Source organism: Dysidea avara, chromosome 11 (assembly GCF_963678975.1).
Source record: "Dysidea avara chromosome 11, odDysAvar1.4, whole genome shotgun sequence".
NCBI lineage: Eukaryota > Metazoa > Porifera > Demospongiae > Dictyoceratida > Dysideidae > Dysidea > Dysidea avara.
In genome coordinates this window covers 14,956,215-14,968,613 of record NC_089282.1, presented here as the reverse complement: position 1 = coordinate 14,968,613, position 12,399 = coordinate 14,956,215, and the positions used below count along the sequence as shown (strand labels likewise).

At 38.3% G+C, this 12,399-nt stretch overlaps 1 protein-coding gene and 1 long non-coding RNA gene across 2 annotated transcripts in view; one reads left to right on the top strand and one right to left on the bottom strand.

The window, feature by feature from the left end:
• Positions 1-12,399, top strand: part of LOC136238465 (uncharacterized) — a 71,400-nt gene that overhangs the window by 35,480 nt on the left and 23,521 nt on the right. The window lies entirely within an intron of this gene.
• LOC136238472 (uncharacterized) lies at positions 6,191-6,727 on the bottom strand. Its single transcript, XR_010692999.1, has 3 exons — positions 6,620-6,727; positions 6,507-6,566; positions 6,191-6,431 (listed from the first exon to the last, which is right to left on the bottom strand). It is a non-coding gene; the product is annotated as an uncharacterized lncRNA (long non-coding RNA).

The following is a 12,399-nucleotide window of genomic DNA, read 5'->3' as shown; positions in this document are numbered from 1 at the left end:
TCTTAGTTTTTCCAGAGGCGTAACTTTCTTCATCTTTTCACACATGTAAAAGACAGTGAATGTCATAACTTATTATAGACTAATTTCCATGAAGTTTAGCGTTCATTTAGGATGTAGTAAGGTGAAGTCATGTATACCAAGTCTGGTGTGGTTCTGATAAAACATTCACGGAACTACAGTATGGACAGTTATTTGCATAAAAGATCTATTTTTGTCATGCATGCAGGATAAACTGCTTAATATCCCTTTGGTCCCAAAGTTAATAAAAATGTTTCTTTTAATGCAAATGCCAGTATATAGTGGCTCTCATCTCACAACATGCATGCATTCAAAGGCGTAAATGGAATATCCTATGCGTAAATGGTTGGGACACATTACTCTGCAGTAAAAGACCATTATTTGCTACATTTTTTTTTTTTGCAGCATCAAATACAGTGTGCACAACAAATACATAATGGCTACATACAAAAATCCATATATATAACAGTCAAGTGTTAATAACATGTTGCTGCAGGAGTTGGCAAAGGGCAGACCATCCTTCAGTAACATCTCTTTCCCTCAAAGTCAATGGGATGGTGGCCCAAATAGAAGGAATCATGCCCAGAAGACTGTTAATAAATAAGTCCAATGAATATTTTACCAGTCACCACAATAGAAACTGTCATCCATAACATGGTGGAAGGAGTAAGCATGGGTAACGGAAGTAAGGATAGGGCAAAATTTCTGAAGAGGTCCCTGACACCGTAAATCTAACAATTTACACAACAGGCCAATAGAGCTGGCATTATGACAAGAAGCCAGAGATGGAAAGGTGGTACCACACAACTTCTCAGCCATCTTCTGAATTAATCCAATTTATGTAGATGAGTGGCAGAAGCTCCCATAAAAGCAATGTTACCATACTCACGTATTGGCCGAACAAAAGATTTAAAAGCAATAGTGAGACCACTCTGACCAAGATAATCTAACATGAAAAATAGCACCCAATCTTTGGCGAGAACAAGCAGCCAACTGATCTATCATACAGCTCCAAGTAAGCTTATGGTCAAAATAGATCCCCAGGATTTTTAATACATCCACTTCCGCGATAGAAAGGGCATCCATGAATAGTGGTGGGTGCAAATCAACATCCTTTGTAAGCGACACACAAAGTAAATGACACTTATCAGGCTCAAAATTAATATTCCACTTTTTGCCCCATGTGTAAATTCTTCCCAAATCAGCATTCAGTTTATCAGCTGCAACAATCCTATCATCCTTTGAAGGTATCACTTTTATAAGAGTTGAATTGTCAGCATATGAAAACAAATCACAATGAAGAACTTGAGCTGAAAGGTGACGTATATACAAATTAAACAATATAGAGAGGACCAAATGCCACCCTGAGGAACACCTGCTATGAATGGTAGTGCTGGGCGGTATACTGGTATATTTATCGTTTACGATATTAAGTTAATACCGGCATACATACCGGAATGTCAATCAACATACGGTCATATCATTGAGTGGTACTGTAATGCTGTGAGCAGACATCCTTAAGGGGCAATTGGAAACGGTGGAAATGGAAACGGAAAATGGAAAACGGAAATGGTCAAGTTGTTCTAATAGAGTAAAAACCTCACTTAGTGGTCACCTCTTAAAGGCCACAGACCACCTCTGTACAAAGACCACAGGTTCTAAAAATAGCTAAGGCATAATCAATGATCTAACTGATTAGACCATTTCATCATCACCTTTTATAGACCCCATGCACACTAAGGTGTGGCACTTTATTACATCATTGAAATGGCACATCTGCCAATTTTTTGAAGGCAATAACCATATCATTTCATGCTAGGATTTTTAAAAACAAGTTGATGTTGTGCTACTTCCAAAAACCAGACGCTATAGATATAAAAGCTGGAAATATATGTGACCCAGTCTGGGAAAACCGGTCTTATCGCCAGTATCGAGAAACGCCGGTTTTAAGTGTTTAGTGTGTTGTAGCTTGCCAATGGTTGAAGCTATGTGTACCTAATTTTCACAGGTTTTACACCAATTCCTTACCTTCCAGAACATCCACTGTGCAAGTAGCCAACAACTAAGTTTCCCTCCATTTTAGATAGTTTTTAAACCGAGGTTGACTGTATCAGGCGAGCTACAAAAGGGGTGGGAAGCGGGGGGCCTGGAAGTCGGGCAAGATGGTGTTCAAAAATTGAAAAGGAAGGTGTGGGGATGAATTAGGCCAAGTTTTGGGCCATTGCGGTCTCAAAATTGGCTAAAATGAAAGGAAATTCACAGCAGAGGTACTTATTCAACACCACAGAGCTGTACAGCCACATACAGTCATCTCCAGGCTGACCAGAGCTCCATTAAGGCCCCACACCACACGTACGGATCGCCACCGGGCTTGGGAAAAGCAGCCAGCAAAACCAGACCACTCAAGTCTAGCTGATTTGATTGTGGAATTAGATAGTTTATTCATGTAGCTTTGTGTCCTGGGTGAAAAATCGAATCTGCTGACATGGGCGATAAGACTAGTTTTCTCAGACTGGGTCACATATTGTAATAATGCAATTATGCATAGTTTGTAATTTCGGATTTCATAATTGGTGGATTATTTTGTAATTCTCTAATTGCGTTGTTATTCATTGCTAAGGAAGCGAATTTCAAACAAATCGCTTTCAACAACTTAGTACGCACAGAAGATTCTTCTCAACCATTTTATAGTTCATCTGTAGTGTTTTTTCCCTGCAAATTCTCTCTACGAAACCACAAGGCTACTCTTCATTTTCATACATGTACATATAGGGACATGCCCCCTTTTCGAGTCAAAAAGATACGCATTTCCTAGTAGCCTAAGAGGCCTGTTACGTTGTTTTTGGTAATTAAATATATACATGAAGAGCCCAATGGGAAGGTAGTTCACGAAGTTTGTAGAGAGTCGCTACACCCGTATTTCAAACCGGCAAAAAGAAATCACCTCAGTGCAAACCTTGCCTATGCTCAAATTTAATGCTGGCTTCGTTTAGTGTTTAACTTTCATAGGCTGACTGCTTTTACCACTAAAAGGATTTGCTCTCGTGGGTATGTATGGACAAACATAGATAGGTACACACACGTGTTTACGAAAACAATTTCAGTAAACCATGCGCAAGCCCACAGCCGGCCTTTGGCTGGCTGTGGGTGCGCACCTAGTTTAAAAATGTAACCATACTGAAAAACAGAGAAGTGCTGTTAAAAAAGTAAGTTACTAGGTAAAAGTACATAACATACTTGTTACATGGTGAGTTATCCCGCCTAGGGAAGGTTTTTGCAATAGAACGCTGGATATTTTTGCCCTCATTTCCCTCCAAAATCCCCCATAAATCATCGTGAATTTATAAGCCATAACAACTTTTTGTCGGACCACGCCTTTGTGCGCATGGGGCCTATAAAGACTGGCCACCTCTTTGCAAAGACTACCTCTTTACATGGCAATATTTGATAAGTTCCAAACATGTATTTCATATAAGGAGTCAATGCCAACTCCGTCCACACTTCACTCAAGTCATCTGGCTATCCGTGTTGCTAAGTTTGTATCAGAATGTATCATGCAAAAATAAGTGAAGTGTACCTAGTACACTGTAACCTACTGTAGCTATCAAAGAAAAATAAGGTCTCATAAGGAGGTCACCTTGAGAGCCTAGCCTTTTTAGCTGACCTAGCTGTTTTGATAAGGTGGTCTTATAAAGGTGACCATAAAGTGGCCTTTTATCTATAAGTATGCCTTAGACATCTTTAAGATGTAATTGCAATGTGGCCTTTGTATGGAGGTGGTCTTTGTAAGATGGTGGTCTTTAAGAGGTGGCCACTAAACAAAGGGTTTACACTAGGGTACATTTATATAACAATTTGACCACTTCCATTTTCCATTTCCACTTTCCGTTCCCAGTTTCCATTTCCACTGTTTCCAATTTCCCTTTTAATTGAGTTTTTGCTTCTTGTAAAGTGGTGACCACATGCCCTGCCCTGAATACACTCTGTGGTTGCCTATGTTGTGGTCACCCACAATACATATAGTAAACAAATTCTGTGGTTAAGATGCAGTACCAGCCTACTTGTAACTAGTTGTGACTATCAAACGGTACGGTAGTACTGTTTAAGTAGGGATTGCAGTGAAACTTTTGCACACCACACAAAATTCCACTTTTAAAAATCACCCTAGAGACATTTTACGCGACCAAAATCACCTGTACGGAATAGTACTAGTCCATATAATACATAAAACAGCATCAAGTGCAACAAAACACTTACAGGTGGCCAGATATAAAATTTTTAAAAATCGCCAAAACTCGAGTTTTAGCCTCACTGCCTCACTCACTGACTGACCACAGTCGCAAGGCTAGAGGCCAAACAAAGCAGTGCACGGCCACCATTTTACGCCACAATAACAAACTCACCAGTGGGATGTGCCTTTTGGGGTTCCGATGAGTGCAGGTCTTCTGTGCCTTGTCTCTTCTTTCACCTTCAATCAGGCTGCTTGTCTTTTTCATACAACGAAACCATATCGAGGCATTAATTTTCTGCATCAACACTTTCTTTAAGCAGCATAATAGACGCCGCAAGATTATTTAAGGTGCTTAGACTATGCTATGCTACTGTATGGAGGTGCTGGTACTAGATAGTTACCTGTATCTTCACGATCGGTCACAAGATCAAATAGTATAAAATCATGCCCATTTTTTATTGTACGCATTATCGATCTATCGACCGAAACCACGATGACACCCCCTTTTACGCTAGGTGACGGAATAGCTAGTCAGTAACCACACACCTTCAAGTTGGAAGACTGACTCTTATAATCGATTGAAATTACGATGACCATGTATACCCCGTTTGGGGCAAGCGCAAATCTTTGCAGACTGACTCGAGATACTCTAATACAGCAGTCACCCTAATAGAACAGTCACATGTTTATAGCTAGCTGTATGCTTTAACAAAAACTAAACAAACTAGTATATTAAAAATTATAAATTTAAAAGTGAAGTAGGGATCCAAACAGTAAAAATAGTGAAACAAGAGATAAACGATAGTAGCTATTACAGCATAGCTCGGTGGGAAATCCCTACTTTGGCATTGGACACAAAATAATTGCTATACCATGTCAAAGTAGGGATTTCCCACTGAGCTATGCTGTAATAGCTACTATCGTTTATCTCTTGTTTCACTACTTTTTAGCACTTGGATCCCTACTTCATTTATAATTTTTAATCTAATGTATTTATAACCTGTTGACCTTTAGTAGCTTTTTCTTGTGAGATGACACCTTGCCACCCTTTTTACTTCTCTTGTCCCTTACTTTTTACTGTGAATTTGATGATATACTGTAATATCGTGATATTTAGTGTACATGATATATTATTCTCATTTTTTCAATATCGCCCAGCACTACTGAATGGTCTCCAGGATGAGGTGTCACCATGTGCAACAAGTCCTGTGACATAGATATGAGCACAGTAAAGAGTAAGTCTTACCCCTCATCCCCACGCTCCAGAGATGTTGTAGCAGTCCATTCCACCATACACTATCAAAGGCACCACGGATGTCCTATATGTGACCGGATTTGCAAAAAGTGGTTTTTGACACACATCCAATGTAACAACTGTGATGATTCATAACTTCAGATTACAATAAGCTTTTGGCTTGACATTTGGGCTGTACTGAGAACCAACATAGGTGAATTGATGGAGAAAATTTGAGATTTGTAGATGATTTGACAACTAAGTTATGGTCCTCCAAATTCATATAATTGGATGTGTGTGGAAGACCCCTTTTCGCAAATCCGGTCACATATTCTGATGATTAAAGGGGTTTGGTTGGTGTACAAGGCCTTGACTAGTGTTGTTTTAGTATAGAAAAATATTTTAGTTTTAGTTTTGATTAGTTTAGCTGAGCTTAGTTATCTTGGAGATATTTAGTTTTATAATTAGTTCACTGAGGTTTTAGTTATACGTAGTTTAGTTTTAGTTTTAATATTTCTCTATTTTATTGCAATACAAAGTAATGCTTGTTGTTTTTATTAATACTTCTGTTTCAAAGTTCTGATTAGTGAGTCTGTTTCTCTTTGTAGAGATATGTTCTCTTGCAGTAGAAAATACACGTTACACTGGTGCAGATGGTGCTGAAATATCCAGCGCCAATGTAGCCAGTTCTTTATATAATTCTTTTCGCTGTAACCAGTAAATAATAGGGCTGTCATCTTCTTGCATTACTTCACAGGTATTAAAATATTGGTTTATCAGTTGATCAGTACAACTCATAGATGTAGTTCCTTCTTCCTGTAGAAGCTTCATAATCAGTGCATTAAAATGCTTGAATTGTTTGGATGGGGGTGGTCCTTCTTTTTCATTCATGCTTACAGTGTTTGTGTCTGATGGTCCCAGCTGAGCAGGCAAAGCATTTGAATTAACCTGTGAGTGTGTATGAAAATTAAAATGTGCATGTATATTACAAATAACAATATGCATACTAGTGTTACTGCCTACCTGTTTGTCTTGTAAAATTCCCTATTCAGACTCAGAGTTATGTTGATAGTTGATTTGGTACTAAAAATAATTATTTTGTTGGTATATAGAACTTGTACAATTGCAATGTTTACCTCTGGCTGTTGTATTAAAGCTTTGATTTCCATTTTAGCTTGTTCAATTTGGTCGGTAGACAATAGCACTCTGTATCATAGATCCAAAGAAGTAGCTACCAGATAAACTGTATTGAACTTTGGATGCTTAGTATCCTGGTACTGCATAAATTGTTTTTGAAGTTCACCTTGCAGGACTCTATAGATACTGTTCTTACACCAGATTGTTTTTCCATCTAAAACTTTACATTGCAAAGCACTCAAAGTTTGCATACTATACATATACCTCTCTTAGGTGAATTTCCAGTTCCATCAATACAGGAATGACAGATGAAATTGTTGCAATGTCTCCACTAACAAGTGTAGTGTAAATAGCAAATGGCTGGAGTAGATTGATTAAAATTTCCAATAATTTGTATTCGCTTGCTCCTAGATTATCCCATGACAAGTCTTCAGTGACTGCTGTAACATGTGGATGTAAAAGGAGAAAACGTGATATCATCAAGTAGGTTGAACTCCAACGAGTTGGACTGTCACCAATTAATTTTTTTCATGACAGAGCTATTAGTTTTTCAGTAGCTCTTACTGATTTGTTAAATTTACTAACAAGTTTTTTTTTCTTTTTTAACAACTCTTGTAAATGATTTTAGTTGGTCATTGCAGCAAACTACTAACTGTAATGAATGTAAAAAACAAGAAAGCCGTTGATGGTTGTGATATGCAAGTGCATAATCAAGGTCACTTTCATGTTCTTCAAATTCAATGATGTCTGTAATAGATTCATCACTGGCATCATCATCAATGTCAACGACTGATTCAACACCATCGTCACTGTCAATCTCTTCAGTGACCTCATTATCTCTTGAATTGTTTTCTATCTCAATTGGTTGATCCAGTGTATCAGATTGGGAAGTTGCTTCATCATCACCAGAAAAAGTGGTTCTTTAAAAGCCTTGACCATGTTACTTCCATTGTCTGTTACTATCTTTCAAACCTTTTCTGCTGGTATATCCCATTCAAGGAGCACCTTCTTTTTGGTGTCACTGATATTTTCAGCATTATGTGGTCCATCAATTTGTCGAACCGCAAGTGTAGCCCTATGAACCTTTTCAAAAGCAATAAAATGGGCGGTTACTCCTAAATATGAAGAGCTCATCTCACGTTTTGTCCAAATATCTGCAGTAACATGCACTTTTCTTGCATTCCTTAGATATTCCCTTTCATCTTCATTAGAATTTGATTTAGGGGTGGTCCACAATTTTCAGCTTTTTGCAAGTGTACAAAGAGTACTCTTTTCTGACCCCCTCCCCCCCAGCCAAAAGCGTACTGTATAAATGTTGACACATGAATGTATTGTATAGCAGAACAAACACCCAGATACTGTAATATTGCAAAATCCATGTAGCTATGGTGTTTGTTTTGTCTTTTAAGCAACTTATCATTTAGATGCTTTTGAAGCTGATACCCTGAAGGAAATGTTCCTACACACAGCAGGCATTAGTATTAACCTGATGCACATTTGCAAATGTGTACATACACATCATAGAAACAACTTGTTCTTGGCTACCTTCGATGTGTTCATACACAACCATATCACTGGCATTAGCAACAGCAGTACTAGTCTGTAGGGTATTTTCACCATAGTCTGAGGTGGACTGGAGTCAGGAGATGTGGGTACACTCTGCAGAGACAGGTTTTCTCTATGGGCAACCCACAACTACCACAACTATGTAGTGTGAACAAATTAGTACCCACATAATCCAGCCCCCCATACCCAATAGTATTCCTAAACCCACAACAACACCTTCTGCAGGTACGAAACAAAAGCAACAACCAGTGTAGCTAGATGCTATTCAATTGTAATCATTTATCAGTGTTAATTGCTAGACTAAGACTAAAGGGAAATAAGTAAGTACTGTTATAAAAGTATATAAAGCCTGTAGTATGTGTTATCACGCTGATAACTGTTCTTACCTGTAGTTTGAAACATGATTCAATGAAGTTTATCTTTGCCTTCAGCTTATAAAGCCTCATTTCATTGGTAGCTAGCTAGCCCTGGCACTGTTTTCCAGAGTTCGCCAAAGCACACGTGTTGGCTTGGGCCATTGCATTAACAGCATGAGCTCCCTTAGTCCACCGTTTAGTTGGACACTGAATTGCATACAGTAGCAGTAGGGTTTACTAGAGCCTTATCACTACATTTGGATTTCTTTCCAAACTCATGTGATCAGCTTTGTTAAAGAGCGTACATGTGATTTTACCCCCTCCCCCCTAGCGTACGCTCACGAAACGGCTGAAAATTGTGGACCACTCCTTAGTAATATAATTTCTTCCTGGGACACAGTAATGAGAGTTCAATTCTATTACAAATTCTTAAAATTCAGGGCACTCTACAATTCTATTAGGAACATTAGTGGCTGCAACGAATATGGCCAATTTCTCTGTAATCCTTTTACATCTGATGAGTAAGAAGTAGCATGTTTTAGAGCTGGCTCAATTGTTGGCTGATTTTATCCCCCTTTTTGTTAATGTCAACCTTGCTGTCTCTTCTTTTTGCTTCTTCTCTTTCATGAACTCCTCATACGCTTCCTTATGCTTCTTTTCCAAATGCATTTTTAAATTGGTAGGATTCTACTTTCACTAGCAATTAAACATCAAAATAGTAGCTACCTGAAAGTAGAGTGAAAAAGACAGTTAAGGTCGAGAGTTTGATTTTATACCTGGAAATGAAAGCAAAACAACATCAACCTTTATCAGGTGATCGTGAGTCATCAGGGCTGGAGCCCAGAGATTTTGAGTGATCAGGCTATCCATAGATTAATCTGATGTGATATTTAAGTCAGAGATTATCTCTTTCATGTGATATTCAACTGCATGTGCCAGACATGCCAAGCTAGGGGCATATTTTACTTTGAAATGGCATCTGGATGCTATTTTTTATTGTGAAATGGCATCTGGATGCTATTTTTTATTGTAACTGCTAATGCATGACATGCATGATCAATTAGCTCAATGTAATGCCATGCAGATGACTCACTGGAACTGTTGAAAAGTAATTTTAAGACAATTAACATAGATGTAATGATTCAAACCAAACAGTGTAATTAGAACAGTGGCTATATTCTATACTGAATACTCTATTAAAGTATCAAGATGAGTGTTTTGTTAGAGTATATTATGGCGACTGCTATATTACAGTATCTCGATCTTTTTAGCTGCAAAGTGGTCTCCAGCCATTGCTTAATCAAACAGTACGGTAGTACTGTTTAAGTAGGGTTTGCATCAAAAGTGACGCACGCCGCCAAAAATACCGCCCTTAAAAACCAGCTTAGAAACTTCTTACGAGACGGAAATCACCTTTACAGAATAATATTAGTCCATCTAACATCAAATGTAGCATTAAAAACAAGGAAACACTTACTGGCAGCCGGATATAGAATTTTTTTAAAATCGTCAAAACTCGAAATTTTGTCTCACTCACTCACTCACTGACAACAGTCGCAAGCCTAGAGCCCAAACAAAGCAGCGCACAGTCACCATTTTACGCCACAACAACAAACTCACCAGTGGGATGTGCCTTTTGGGGTTCCAACGATTGTGCACCCTGTGTGCCTTGTCTTTTCTTTTATCTTCAATCAGGCTGCTTGTCTTCTTCTTCATCCAACGAAACCATACCGAGGCGTTAGTTTTCCATATCAACACTTTCTTTAAGCAGCACAATAGACGCCACAAAATTATTTAAGTGCTTAGACCACGCTACTGTACGGCCCCCAACTATACGGAGGTAACAGTACTCCACGATAGGTAACAAGGTCACGCCCATTCTTTATTCTACGTATTATCGATCTATCGATTGAGACCACGATGACCACGCCCCTTTTACGCTAGCTGTATTTGTGACTACACACCTTCAAGTTGGTAGGCTGATTCGAGATACTCTAGTCTAATAATCGATCGAAACCACGATGACCACACCCCTTTTGGGGGCAAGCACATCTTCGCAGGCTCACTAGGGATACTCTAATACAGCAGTCACCCTAATAAAACAGTCACATGTTTATAGCTAGCTGTATGCTTTAACAAAAAAACTAAACAAACTAGTATATTAAAAATTATAAATTTAAAAATGAAGTAGGGTTTCAAGCTATAAAAAGTAGTGAAACAAGAGATGAACAATGGTAGCTATTACAACATAGCTCAGTGTTAAATCCCTACTTTGGCATGGTATAACAATTATTGTGTTCAATGCCAAAGTAGGGATTTAACACTGAGCTATGCTGTAATAGCTACCATTGTTCATCTCTTGTTTCACTACTTTTTATAGCTTGAAACCCTACTTCATTTTTAAATTTATAATTTTTAATATACTAGTACTTAATCTCTTTCAATCTGAATGAAACTCATTGAAGCATTTTGATAAATTTGATGACACTTTTGGGCTTAACTCCTCTTGGCTACATAACTGCTCTGTTTAGCTACAGTTTCAAGTTACTTGCACTTTCGTGGGATACATGCGTACTTTCATGTTTTGTACTTTTGTTTTGTACTGTGGGTATATTGGCAGGAAAAAGAAAACAAATTTTCATACATGCGTAGCTTCATGGCCCCTTCTCAAAAGCACACGATTTTACATTATAGCTGCCTAGCACCTTCAGCACCCCACATACCAAATACAAGCCCTCAAAGTTAGGCTTAATTTCTTTGTATTTCCATGGCATACCTTTCTTCTTCGTCTTTTCATTCATGAAAAATCCAGTGAATGTCATAACTTAATTGATTGCTATATATGAAGTTAGCATTCATTTAGGATGTACTAAGCCGAAGTCACGTACCAAGTCTGGTGCGAATCTGATAAAACATTTATGGAACTATGGATGAATTGTTTGCATTAAAAACCTATTTTTTGTCATGCCTGCAAGATAAACCACTTAATAATCCTTTGGTCCCAAAGTGAATAAAAAAATGTTTCTTTATGAAAATGCCACTATAGTGGCTCTCATAGCATGCATGCATTCAAAGGCATTTATTTCATGAATGGAATATCCCTAGAGTAAATAGTTTGGGACACATTACTCTGTGGTAAACGGCTATTTTCTTAAGCTTTATCAGAACACTGTAGCATGATCAAGCATGATATAAGGTGAATCTGCATTGGAAAGAATTTTGGTTGTTTCTAAGATGATACTTATGATGATGCTACCTTTCACAGTGAATATATAAGAAATAAAGAAGGGTTAAGCCAAGTGTTGTATGTCAAAGTACATATTTTATGTAAAATGTGACTGTCTCTGGGAAACCCGGTCTTATTGCACATTTTAAAGTATTGAGAAATGCCGGTTTTAAATTTTCAGATTGTTGTAGCTTGCCAATGGTGGTAGCTACCCATACCAAATTTTCACACGTTTTACAAGAAGTAGTCAATAGCTAAGTTTCCTGCCATTTTAGATAGGCGTTTAATCGAGGTTGGCTGTATCAGGTGAGCTCCAAAAGGAGTGGAAGGTGGGAGGCCTGGAAAGCAGGAAAGATGCTGTTTAAACATTGAAGAGAAACATGTTGGGTCAAGTGATGGGCCATTCAGGGCTCAAAACTGGCTAAAATGAAAGGAAATTTCCAGCACAGGTCATTGTCCAATACCACGGATCTGTACAGCCACACACAGCCATCTCCTGGTTGGCCAGGGCTCCATCAAGACCCCAGACCACTCTTACAGCTCGCCACTATGCTTGAAAAAGCAGCTAGCAAAAGCAGACCATTTTACTCTGGTCAACTGTGACAGTGAAATTTGTTAGTGCATTATAAAG